The sequence below is a fragment of the Acomys russatus genome, chromosome 3 (genome assembly GCF_903995435.1).
Source record: "Acomys russatus chromosome 3, mAcoRus1.1, whole genome shotgun sequence".
Classification (NCBI taxonomy): Eukaryota; Metazoa; Chordata; class Mammalia; order Rodentia; family Muridae; genus Acomys; species Acomys russatus.
Window position 1 is genome coordinate 45,144,991 of NC_067139.1, and position 12,839 is coordinate 45,157,829.

At 40.8% G+C, this 12,839-nt stretch overlaps 1 pseudogene; it reads right to left on the minus strand.

Annotated features, from left to right (window-relative positions):
• Positions 1-935: 935 nt before the first annotated feature.
• On the minus strand, positions 936-1,760 carry LOC127187068 (40S ribosomal protein S6-like; annotated as a pseudogene).
• Positions 1,761-12,839: the final 11,079 nt, after the last annotated feature.

A 12,839-nucleotide genomic window follows, 5' to 3' on the forward strand; every position in this document is an offset into this window, starting at 1 on the left:
CTCAAGCAAGGCAGAAACCTGGAAGCAGAAGCTGTTGCAGAGGCCATGGAGGAATGCTACTTACTGGCTTGTTCCTCATGGCTTCCTCAGCATGCTTTCTTACAGAACTCAGATCTACCAGTCCTTGGGTAGCCTCATTGACAACAGGGTGGGCCCTTCCACATCAATTACTAATTAAGAATTTACTTAATTATTTAATTTACTAGAGGCTTACCTACTGCCCCCATTAAATGTTTTCTTGCTGGAGAGATGGCTCAGTGGTTAAGAGCATTGTGTGGCTGCTCTTCCAGAGGACATGGGTTCAATTCGCAGTACCCACATGGCAGCTCACAACTGTCTATAAATCCAGTTGTGGGGGATCCAACATTCCCAAGCAGACATACATGCAGGCAAATCACCAATGCACATAAAGCAAAAATAAAATAAAATAAAGAACAGTTATCGTGATCACGGCGCCTCTTCGCATCAATAGAAGAGTAACTAAGACAGAAGTACTTCTATAAACTAGGATTTTTAATGCACAGTGCTAATATACACATATATATTTTAGTATTTTTAAGTAAAAAACTGGTATCTCAATCACACAGTCAAGTTTGTTTGTAGTATGTATGTAGGTGTGGTGATTTGAATGAGAATGGCCCCATAAGCTCAGACATTTGAATATTTGGTCCCCAGCTGGTAGAACTGTTTGAGAAGGATTCAAAAGTGTGACCTTGTGTGACCTTGTTAGATAAAATGTGTCACTAAGTGTGGGCTTCAAGGTGTCCAAAGACTCATGCCACCCCCAGTGTACTTTCTCTTCCTCCTGCCTGAAAACAGACTGTGGGCTCTCGTCTATTCCTGCTGCTGTACCTTCTCTCAACCATCATGGATCCGAACTCTCTGAAACCATTAAGTGCTTTCTTTTAAGTTGCCTGGGTCATGGTTTTGTCACAGCAACAGAAAAGCAATTACTATAGCAGGCAATCAAAAAGTTGGTCATAGAAGGTACAGTTTAATCAACTGAAGATTCTCAAATACATTTCATATATTTTTCCAGGTTTGATCACTTATTTGTTCCTCTTAAAGACTTATTTTTACTGGACTCAGAATCAGAAGTAGAAGCTCCCAGCGAGGACAACCTACGTCTCTTGGCAATCTGTTTCCGGTGGTTTTTCTTTGGCTTCTTTTATTCTTTTGGCCAAAGTTTAACATATTCTGCAGCTTCTTCTTTGTTTTCTTTAGTGTGTTGTTTATTCCAAGCAATTTATTAGCATTTGTGTTAGAGGACTCTAAGAGCAACAAGAAGCTGACACTTGGGTACTTTGGTCCTGGAATTCTGACCATTTTTGTTTAAGGTTTTGTGAGAATACAATGATGGGCAGCATCTTCTTTAGAGAGAGTGAAAACATTTCAGACTCTGTTGGCTCTTTTGGGTACCAACTGTTTAGGCACAGTAGTATCTGTCAGTACAGCAATCTCTTCTTTATTTACAATAGCCAAGTCAAGAATACCAGATTGGCATCTGTGATGCATCCCTGAGCAGACATGTGCTTCCTCCCTTCAGTTTTCCTTGCTTTAGAACAAGAATGTCCTCTACTCAACAGCAGGCACACGCTGCCATGAGTCAAAACATCCTGCTTCATGGGAAGGCCTTGTTTGTCATTCCCACCACTGATTAGGACCACAGGACCCTTCCACCCCTCACTCAGAGCATCCACAGCGCTTTCTGAGGCCATGTGCTTCTCATAGTAAACATGAATTCTATGACCTTCGGCCATGTCAGTGAGTTTCTAACTATTGGCCACTGAGAAGGAAATATTCAGTGTCATCTTGACACGCAGACCAACTAGCAGCTGCCACCAAAAAGTGCTCAGGATTCTTTTTTGTTTGTTTTGTCCTCTGTTTCTGTTGTTATGGTGTTTTTGTTGTTGTTGGTTTTTGAGTGTTTCATTGATTGGTTGGTTCATTGGTTGGTTTGGTTCTTTGAAAACACATTCACTGTTCCGATTTTTTGTTTTGTTTTGTTTCGTTGACTTGGGGTATTATGTTAGTAATATTTTTATACATATTCTCAAATACAACAAAACATAAAATTGGCTAGTTGTACAAAATGGAGGCTAATAAGAGAATGAGGTAGAGGTTCATATGTTTTCTTTATTATTTACTGCTTGTCTTTGAAGATATATGCATGGGGGAAATCTCAGGTTTTAAATTTGTCCCTGTAATTAGCCTTCCAATAAATGTTCTTTTCTATCAACTGTACTAGCCTTTGTATACAGAATGCAAATCATCTTAACAGGCATCATACTAACCATAGCATGTAGTGATTACTACAGCCTTCCATACAATCCCTGGACTTGCTGCTAACAAGTTTCAAGTAAATGTTTGCATTTTGGACCTAAACTACTAAGAATTGCATATGATTAATTTTCTGGTTGAGCTATTTCATTCTAAGTGATATAGATTTATGTAGATGGTTTGCACGGAATGACTCAGGAATCAAGTTGAGGGCATGTACATTGTAATCTTGGAGGGCAGGAAGCTCACACTTTGATTTAATAATCAATCCAGAACCTAAAGTAGCCTAACAAGATCAAAGAGCAACATTCTCCCACCCCAGTTATGTTGAGTGAAAGGTGAGCTATTTTGGTGGAGTTTTGATATGACTCTGTCACTTTCAGCAAAGAAAGTGCCCTATGTAAACAGAACAGTAGACTTAATCTGCCCAAAATGATTGGAAGACCGATGAGGAAGATGATGGGATGGTGGTGGCGGCCATGATGATGATGGTGGCGGTGCTAGCTACGACAGCAGAAATGAGAACGTATTGAACAAACCATCTTCTTTTAAGAGATAGGTATTACATTCCCAGCATCATTCATCAGGTTTTCCCTATTATACCACACACTTCTTTAGATGTGCTGCAGTTTCTTTTTACAAGGAGCATTACTTTTGGGGGGGGGAGTATGGATAAAGGAAGAAAATATATGAAATAACAGAGTATGTTGAAGGTGTGTAGATAGAAACTATTCATAACAGACACCGAAAATTCCCAATGACACAGAGGGTATCTCACCACACTGCATACCAAATCGAAGCCACATACAAAGGAGTGTGCTGCTGCAGAACAAAGCAATATAACTATTGTTTGGAGAGTTACAGTTGGGATCTGGTAAAAGGCACTGTATTAATTATATTGTTTTCCGTGGAACCTTCCTAAGGTAACCCAGGACAGCAAGACTGTACAACATTCACAATGAAACTGTCAAGGAGGACTAGACTTGAGGGACCTTTGGGAAAAAAGAGATTTGAAAATAATGTACTGCCTGCCCGTGGTTCAGACATGCCTGTCTCTGCAAGTATGACCACATTATTGACTCTCCAAGGAAGAAAGGAAATATGACTTTGTCCCTTAACTGACATCAAAGTTACACCACGATGAGGCACTGTATAAAAGCACTTGCAAATATTTCTTTATTCTCAGCATCCCTGTGTCCTAGGAGAAGATTATCATGCCCATGGTTTTAAAATGCTGTGGGTAATGAATGATGAAACAAAGAAACAACAATTAAGTCCAAGGGTAGGTGGTCGAGAAAAGAGGTAAGAGGTAAATAATTTATTTAATGCACAAAATTTTAGACCCAAAGATCTTGAAATTCTTTACAGACTCAGGAATCCCAGGTCAAGATACACAAATTCCAAGGAAGTTTCCGTACGGATGGCTATTTATCTAAGGTTTCATTGGCCACTACCACCCATCAGGATATAGGACGTTTCTGGGTACTGGTTATCAAATAGCCTCCTCACAACACCTTTCTCCACAAACTAGTGTATGCTATCAAGGCTTAATAAAAACTGGAAAAAACACAATTTCTCAAGTGTGATGGAAGGTATACAAACATTTGCAAAATACTTGACGTGAGAGAGTGCATAAATGGGTGGTTCACAGCTGGTATTTCCAAGAAGTAGTTTTATTTTTAATTACAAGATAAAAAAGATCAAGCCTTGTCAGGTATGATTTGTTTTATTTTTTGCACACAAAAGACCATAGCTCAATCATAAAACAGTGGGTCACAGGGAGTCAGAGCTCCATTGACACAGAGCATATAATCCATTGTGCAGACAACCATAATCTCTTATACAAGTTCCCACAGCTGCCTAACACCAAACATTAATCATTCAGTTTAGGATCCATCAGCAGATTTAGATATCTCCAAAGGGGCCTGACAGGTTAGGCAAAGGAAGCTCAGTGTATGATTTGCTCTTCCACTGAAGACTAAAAATCTATAGGTTAGAAAAGGGCAAGCTCTGATGCCTCCTCCATTAATTATTTAAAGGAATGTTCCAGATGATAGTAAACCAACAGTTTCTCATATAATACCCTTTTGGCTTCAAAAATGTGCTTGCAATAAACAGAACTCAAAATGCTTCCCTTATGTCAAAAGAAATCGCCGTACGTATTTTTTTTTAACTTTTGATGCAGCAGCCTCTCACCAATGATTTTGGATCTAATCACACTTTTGAGTCAACTTGCTAGAGCAGATGGGAACCTTGTCTCATTTAGAGCACACATTCCACTATTAGCTGTCAGTGAATTTACCCATGTAACCAGCACTGGCCACTAGTCACAGTTGATACAAGGCTCACTAGAAAGCTTGTCCACAGCTAACAACGAGGTCAGAACTTCAAGACTTGCTGAGTTTGTCTGTTTTTAAACTATATCATAGAGAATTTCAAGCACACACAGAAACAGATAAATAAAAGCAATCTTGGTATACCCATTACTCTGCAAAAAATAACCAGTTGTATAATTTACATATAGTCAGCCTTGTTCCAGCTATTCTTACTGTCTTCCTTGAACGCTATTATTTGGAAGCAGCTTGTGGACATTACATAATTTCATCTTACATTTTCCTGTCTGTAACTCTCCAAAGAATAAACTTAAAACAATTAGGCCTCCAGAAAAAACCTAAAAAGCTAAATTAATGATATGACAATATGAAACACTTTTTTAAAAGTAAAAATTAGCAATAATAAAAATCAACAATATTAACTGGAAGTGCACAGCTTTCTATTTGTATTGTAAGTTAAAGTTCAAAACAATTTCTTAAAAGTTATTAGTATTTCCAATAATTTTTATTCTTCCTTTTGTTTTGTGTTTTGAGATAGGGTCTCTTGTACAAGTTGCCCACATACTTAAGACCATGGCCTTCTGGTCCTCTTGCCACTACATCCCCAAGATTGAAATTCAGGGCTCTGTAAATGCTATGCAAGCAACTGAGCTACACTCCCAGCCCTTCCCTGTATTCATTTAAGCTGAAAAAAAAGTCTCCATATAAAATTAATTTAAATGTACTTTAATTAAAGCCATTGCTCCTTTGTTTTATCCAATAGAAACAGTGTCAAATGCAATGACAAATTGTCACAATTCTGAAATTGTTTTAGAGTAGCTAATTTAAACAAAGCCACATGATTTCCAAACAAATAACCCAATCACAACATAGAACAAACACAAGTCAAAAGCTGTTAAGCAATGCCCATGCCCAAGCAGATCTCTGTGAGGTATAGGCTAGCCTGGTGTATATAGAGAGTTTCAAGACAGCCAAGGCTATGTAGTGAGACTTTGTCTAAAAAAAATAAATAAAAGGAATGTCCATGCCAAATCTTCACCTAGTATTATTGGCCTTCATCTTATTAAACTTTCCTAACAAGGACTAAAAAGGTCTGGTCCTTGTCCACAGATACCCAGCTAGTGTGTGTGTGTGTGTGTGTGTGTGTGTGTGTGTGTGTGTAGGTGAGGGATACTCCCGTCACTGTCCACACTAGCATTTGCCTATACAAGCTTCAGAGCTAGCTTAAGGGAGGCATGAGTAGGGAGAACACATGGAACAGGTCTCAGGAGCTACTTAAGGTGGAACCAGAAACCAGGAACTCTGGATGGCTCCTGAAATTTCACAATTATTCGTTTCTGAGTTTAATTACTGCTGAGAGTCAGAAACACTAGCTGAGAAAATGTTTTCCACGTAGGGGATCCACTAATGAAAGCAACACTTGAGAACGCATGGTTCTACTTAAAAACACCTGGCTGGCTCACCGAAGATGTCACCTTCTCTTTAGAGCCTCTGAAGGAAACACGGGATCTTAGGTGTAGCAATTAATAGGTAGAGTTATGAGTACTTCCATGGGCTCAAAGTAATCTGTCTTGAGCTTCCCTCTCAATTACCCAATGCTTGTGGCTTCCCGTGGCGCTCAGCAATGTGCAGCTTGCCAACACAGAGGAAGGAGCCTATGCTTGACTCAGAGCCCTTCATCATCACATTTTACAGTACAAAGCAGGAAGTGCCGGAGGCGCCAAATCCCTCACAACTCAGAGATGATGAAGTCTTTAATGCCAAGCTGCTTGCACAGCAGTCTTTGCTCCTAATTCGGGCTCCCCTTTTCTGCTGTCTCAAAGAATAAGCAGGTAGCAAAGTTCAAGTTCATTACCCAGAAAATCCACTTTGCCAGCCAAAGCAAACAGACGTTGGATGAACATCCTACATAGCAGCTCAAACTGCCAAGTATTGAAGGCTCCTTTTTTCAAGTGTTTGCACTACTGTCTGGGATTACTATCCAAAATGCTGTAAGGAGGATGATGAGGTTAGAGCAGCAAACTTGCTCAGAGGGAGGGAGATGCTTGAAAGATAAAGACCAAAGCTACTCCAGTTAGGGTCAGACCCATACCCTGGCAGCCGTAACAAGCTGGGCTCAGCCACAGTGATAAGGCAACTAAAAGGCTCAAATTGATAGTGACTAGGAAAAAAGTTCATATTTTGTGTCCTGTCATGAACGGAAGGTGTAAGTAAGTTAACTAAGCATGCAGGTCAGGTGTGGCGTTGCAGTTGTCACCAGATCTCAGCTTTCCATCTTTCTGCAAATGGCAATCACCAGCAAGGTCACCTAACAAGGTCTATGTCATCCCTGTGGCTGCCTCAGAGCCTCAGCCTTTCCTTCTCCCAGCATGAGGTTCCTGGGGAAATTCTCATTTCTTAGAGTTCATTGCCCCAGGGTGGGGAGGTGGGAGGGGGGCCAGAAGTTTCTGGATCATGTCTCCCTATCTGACAGGCAGGCCAGTCACAAAAGCAAAAGGTTTCTTTGATGACATATGAACCTTTTGAGGTGATCAGGAAACCAGAGCAGCTGAATTTCTGGGATGAAGCTGAGAGGCATTGAAGATGAGTCGTCCATCCATGTCCATGTATTTACTGAACACCTGTGCCCCGTTGTCTTCACTGCATACATCCCGACACTGTAGCATTGCTATATGCCTGACTTGTGTTGTTGTAATTGGTTTATCCTTGTAGAAAAATTACACTTACTAACTGACTGACTGACTGACTGGTTGATTGACTGGTAGAGTTGTACACACGCCACAGCTTGCATGTTGAGGTTGGTGGGCCATTTGCTAAACTTGACTCTCTTCTTACACCAAGTAGGTGCTGATGACTGAACTCAGTTCAATAGGCTTAGAAACAAGCACCTTAACCAACTGAGACCCGTTGCCAGCCCTGGTAGACATGTAGAAGCAGTCAGTACTGATAGATACAGCAAGGCTAGAGAGGTGTGCCCATGCTCTCATGCTGAAAGCTGTGGCATGCAGAGGCATTTTAATTCTAAACACAGAAGCCCTGCCCCTCCCTTAAGCTATCATTCTATTGCAAAATTAGTGTTCTACAGGCATGCAGGAACTTGAAGCTGATCACCAGAGATGATACACAAATCACTCCTGTCCTGTGCCTAACAAAGAAATTCACCTAGGGTCAAGAACTCTACCAGACCTGGAAATTTCCTTTTCCAGGAAAGGAATGGTTAAATTTTCTCACAGCCAAATCTTGCTTGGTAGGACAATTTTCTAAACACTGTAAGACAGCCACAAGGATAGCATGGTTGGGGGAGATTTTCTAAATGGATGTGTATGTAGTGGGGGAGAGTCTGAATTGTAATGACAATAATTTACTTTTCTTTCTAATTTTTTTTCTTCATTTCTTTGGAATACAGAGAAAGTGAGGTAGCAGGTAAGAACCTGATTCTAAGCTTATTTTCTGGGTTAACAAAGGAATTTAAAAACAGGCTTAAACAGATGCTCTAGGACAGTTTTATTTGCATTTTAGAGAAAAACAACAGAGTAGGCAAGCTGTAATACAGCTGCAGGGAGGAGAGAGAGGGAGCACAGGAAGAGAAAACAAGCATGTTTAGCAATACAAGTCTATAGGCAGCTACATAGTAGAAGAGGTTGGCAATCTTCAGAGAAAGAGTGAAGAGATCCTAAAATTTCAATGAAAGAATGCTTAGGCTCTGAGCCAGCATGAGGAGGAGGAAGAGGAAGAGGAAAGAAAAAGAAAAAATCAGTAGAAAAAAAGGAGATGTTCTGAGTCAGAAAAGTGGGGAGGCTGCAATGAAGCAGAGGCTTCTAGGAAGAATAAGGATTTTCTCATTAAAGGGAATATTATTCCTCTTTCTTTCTTTCTTTCTTTTCTTTTTCCTTTCAAGACAAGGTTTCTCTGTGTAGCCTTGGCTGTCCTGGAGTCACTTTGTAGACTAGGCTGGCCTTGAATTCACAGAGATTTGCCTGCCTCTGCCTCCAGGGTGCTGGGATTAGAGGCATGCTCTACCATGCTTGGCCCTCCCATTTTCTTAGTGAATCTTCAAGTGACTTAAATTGGGAGGAGGAGAATGATGTCTCCTGCACAGGTGACTGACTTCCCAGCTGGATTAACTCTTAGGGAAGACACAATAATATGTCTGATCTAAACTTTGAAGCAGAAAGGAATGTCCTGTCTCCACCCAGGGCCACAGGTCAGAAGTCAGATTTCATCTTTTAATCGGGAGGAAGCAGTTGTCTCTTAATGGGACTCCACAAATCTCTGGTATCTTCCTATTTTATATAGGGTATGTGAGCCACAGGAGAAGTGAATGTGCTGTTTCCCTTTCCAGTTATGAGAGAACCAAGGTGAGATTCAAGATGCATCACCAAGGTCCTGTCAATGACCTTGAAGTCAGTTAATCCTTGTGACATTTCCCCTCAAGAAGTGAGACTCTGGGACTAAACTACTTTAGAAGATAGACTGAAAAGGGGGTACAGAATCGTTTAGGGTCTCCGCTATCATTGGGTTTCACCCTTTGGAAGGCAATCAAGAAGACCCAGACAGAGCTCAGTGGCACAGGGCTGTAATGCCAGCACAGCAGGTGGATCTCTGAGGGTTCGAGGCCAACCTGGCCTACAAAGTGACAGAACAGCCAAGGCTACACAGGGAAACCATGTTTCGAAAAAAGGAATAAGAAGGGGAAGGAGGAGGAGGAGGAAGAGGAGGAGAATGAGGAGGAGGAGAAGAGGAGGAGGAGGAGGAGAGCAGGAGGAGGAGGAAGAAGAAGAGGAGGACGAGGAGGAGGAGAAAGTCCCAGACAGATGGAGTTAGACTGTAGTGGAACCATCTGAGTATAGATCTACTGCAAATAAGAACAGATAAAATTAAGACAGCAAGTAAGTCCAAAGATTAATAACCATCACTATTAAAATAAATTGAAATGTGGTAGTGCACACCTTTAATCCCAGCACTCTGAAGACAAAGGCAGATAGATCTAAGTTCAAGGCCATCATGGTCTACAGAGCAAGTTTCAGGACAGTCAGGGCTACCCAGAGAAACCCATCATGAAAAACCAAAACTGACTGTATTATATAAAATAAGTGCAGAAACTAGAGCACCTAAATACCCTGACAGGTGTGGCATGGGCCCAGACAGAACCAGGGACATAGTGGCTTTTAGACAAGGGTTGGAACTGAGGCCCCTATCCCTAAATTACCCCACCAGTTTTTATCTCCTGTTTTCATCTCTGGGGAAAGATTTACAACTAGTCAGAAGACCATACAGTAGAGACTAGAGATGACGGTGGATGAGCAATCACAACCCACCAGAACAGCTTCCTCCTAGTTATCTCTTACCTTCAGTTTAAATCCTAATCTCCTGTTATGACCCACACTGAGAGAACTGGAGGATCACTAGAGCTCTGTACCTTTTCACTCTGTGGCCCCATTGGAAAAGAAATGCTGCTTTCCTGCTTTCCACTAGTAATAGTATTCATTTAATTGGCTTACTGGGGACAACTAGCAAAGGCTGGCTTGTTAGGGCAGCCAAAGGTACAGGCTCTGGCCCTAAATCCAGAAACACTGCGGCTGTATATATCATCATTACTATGTTGACTATAAGTGCTAAACAATAGTTAACTCTCTCAGAAGGAAAATCAAGATAAAAATAAAGACCCAAATTTCTATTTAAAAAAAACATGGACCCAAAGACACTTTACTGAGATCATCTCAATGGCTGCAGTAATGCTTGGCTCCACCTTTGCTGTTCTACTTCAATTCTGATTTCTTTACACTATATTTGATGCTACATTGAGAGAGGGTTTCCATGCTGTGCCAAGCACCTAATTGGATGGAATTTCTAAGAGTGAGCTTGAACAGTAGTAAGAGGAGTTAGAAAAGTAAATATTTTCTCGCAGTTCAGAATAAATAATACATGTTAGAAAAATATTATATTTCTTTAAACAAATATTATTAACTCTTTCCCCTTCCAAAACAAGGGCAGTGATCTAGCAAAAACGGACCTATACATCTGAAAACTCTCCTTGACCCAAGGCATCAGCACTGCCTGGAAAATGTCAAACACCAAGTTCAAATTGCAACTCTTTGAGGAGGTAGGCAGAAAAGCCCCTCCCAAAGGTGCAGAAACTCACAGGTCTCCATAGAAACATGTCAGGATACTTTCCATTTTGAGGAAAGCATTGAAAACTCCGGCTTCTGTTACTACGCAATTTCTTGGAGCACATGTTAAATCCCTTTGTCACTGTTTTCAGTTTGAAGAACACATTTAATTAGACTGGGACACTATGACTAAAATCAAATCGGAGCTTTCAAAAGTCTAGCCCACCCCCCTTTGGCAAACACTGTGTATAGCACTGAGCCACACACATGAACTAGAGAACCTGTACCCACTCCACTAATCACCCACACCTGCTCCTCTGTGCTGCAGCTCACCAAGCGCCTGACTAGAACGGCTGCCCGCTCTAGACAGAGACTCTGCATGGATCTAAATCAGCGTAACAAGCTTTTAAACTATTATTGCAAAAGAAGTAGTCAATATGCTAATTTCCACGGCTCTACGCCTAATTTTCATTAAGCATGCCCTAATTTCTTTTTTTTTTTTTTTTTTCCAATTTTGGCATGAGGGCCTGAACCTATTTTCACAGCCAAAAAGATCACCACACTCACAGATGGCTAGAGACTGTGAGAAAATACCTACCCCAGTAGGAAGACAGGAGGCTATACACAAAGTCATCTGCTTGGGGATCGCATTGTGCTGAGCAATATACAGGCTGTTGTTCAGTGTCCCTCATGCATTAAACAAAGGTAGGAATTAACCCTTCCAGTGAAACCCTCTAACACTGTCACCTTTAACCGGAATGTGTAATAACTTTCAAAAATACGGGCAAACTCTAAGACAGTAAATTGAAACAACAGGAAAAAGCAAAATTCTACCAACAGGTAACCACAGTCTAATAAGAAAGGAGCTTGTTTACCTAGGCATTGAAGACAGGGTATGTGGTGGACCATGGGCTAATCACAGAGTGCACTTGTGAATGGACGGATGGATGGATATATGGATGGATAAGTAGATGGATATATGAATGGACAGATGGATGGACAGATAGATGATGAATGAATAGATGGATGGATGAGTGGATGGATGGATGGGTGGGTGGATGGATGGATGGATAGGCAGACAGACAGATGACTCTCTTTGGGCTGAGTGTTTATAAGGTTTTTGGACTCCTTACCACCTTGGCCTACAATACTATCAAAGATGAGAATCCCTATTGTGATTACTGCAGTAATCCAAGAAACAACAAAAGACTACAAAGCAGAGAAGCACAACAGGGCTCTTGGAGCTACACACACACACACACACACACACACACACACACACACACACACACACACACACACTTGGAAGTTCTTTCTCACCATGACTCAACAAATCTACCTTTGCTCTCGTTACTCCTTGTCTGAGTTTCCTTCCTTCTTTCACAAACCACTCCCTTTTGGAAAGTAACAGAATAGAAGTGGCAGGGAAAAAGCCATTAACTACCATTAACACTGTCTGCCAGAAATTACATTTTATTATTTTTTAAATTAGCATTTATTCTAAACTCCTTAATTATTTTTGACACCAATTTCTCCAGGATTAAATAACTAAGATTTCAATTTTATTTTCAAAACTGTAGCACACATATCTCTTCCAAACCTTTCACTGCTTCTCAATAGGCATAGAGGGGCCATAAGAACAAACTATTTCCAAGGATAGCCTCAAATATTCAGGCAGCAATTTCATTAGCTACCATGTGTCGACAAATACTGTTAGAAATAAGTTCAGGCTTGCAAAGGAAGAGCTCACCATTGCAATTGAGGCATTTCCACAAGGCAAAACTTTACTCTTCCTGACAGTGTCTTTTCACCATTAGCTGGCCTTGATCCACAGTCTTTTCTGACTGGCTAATTTTAAAATAATTGGCTTATGACCATATAGTGGGGGAGGAGGTCCCCTCGATCATAGACCTAGGGGAGGGGAATAGGGTGAAAGTGGGAGGGATGAATGGAGGATACAAGTTATGGGATAACAATTGAGTTGTAATCTAAATTAACTAATAAAATTAAAATAAAAAATAGAAACATTACAGGTGGCATGCTAATTAAAAAAAAAATTGGCAAAGGGAATAAAGCAGAAAAAGGTCAGCCACTTTTAACCCCAGAATGTAGGGTG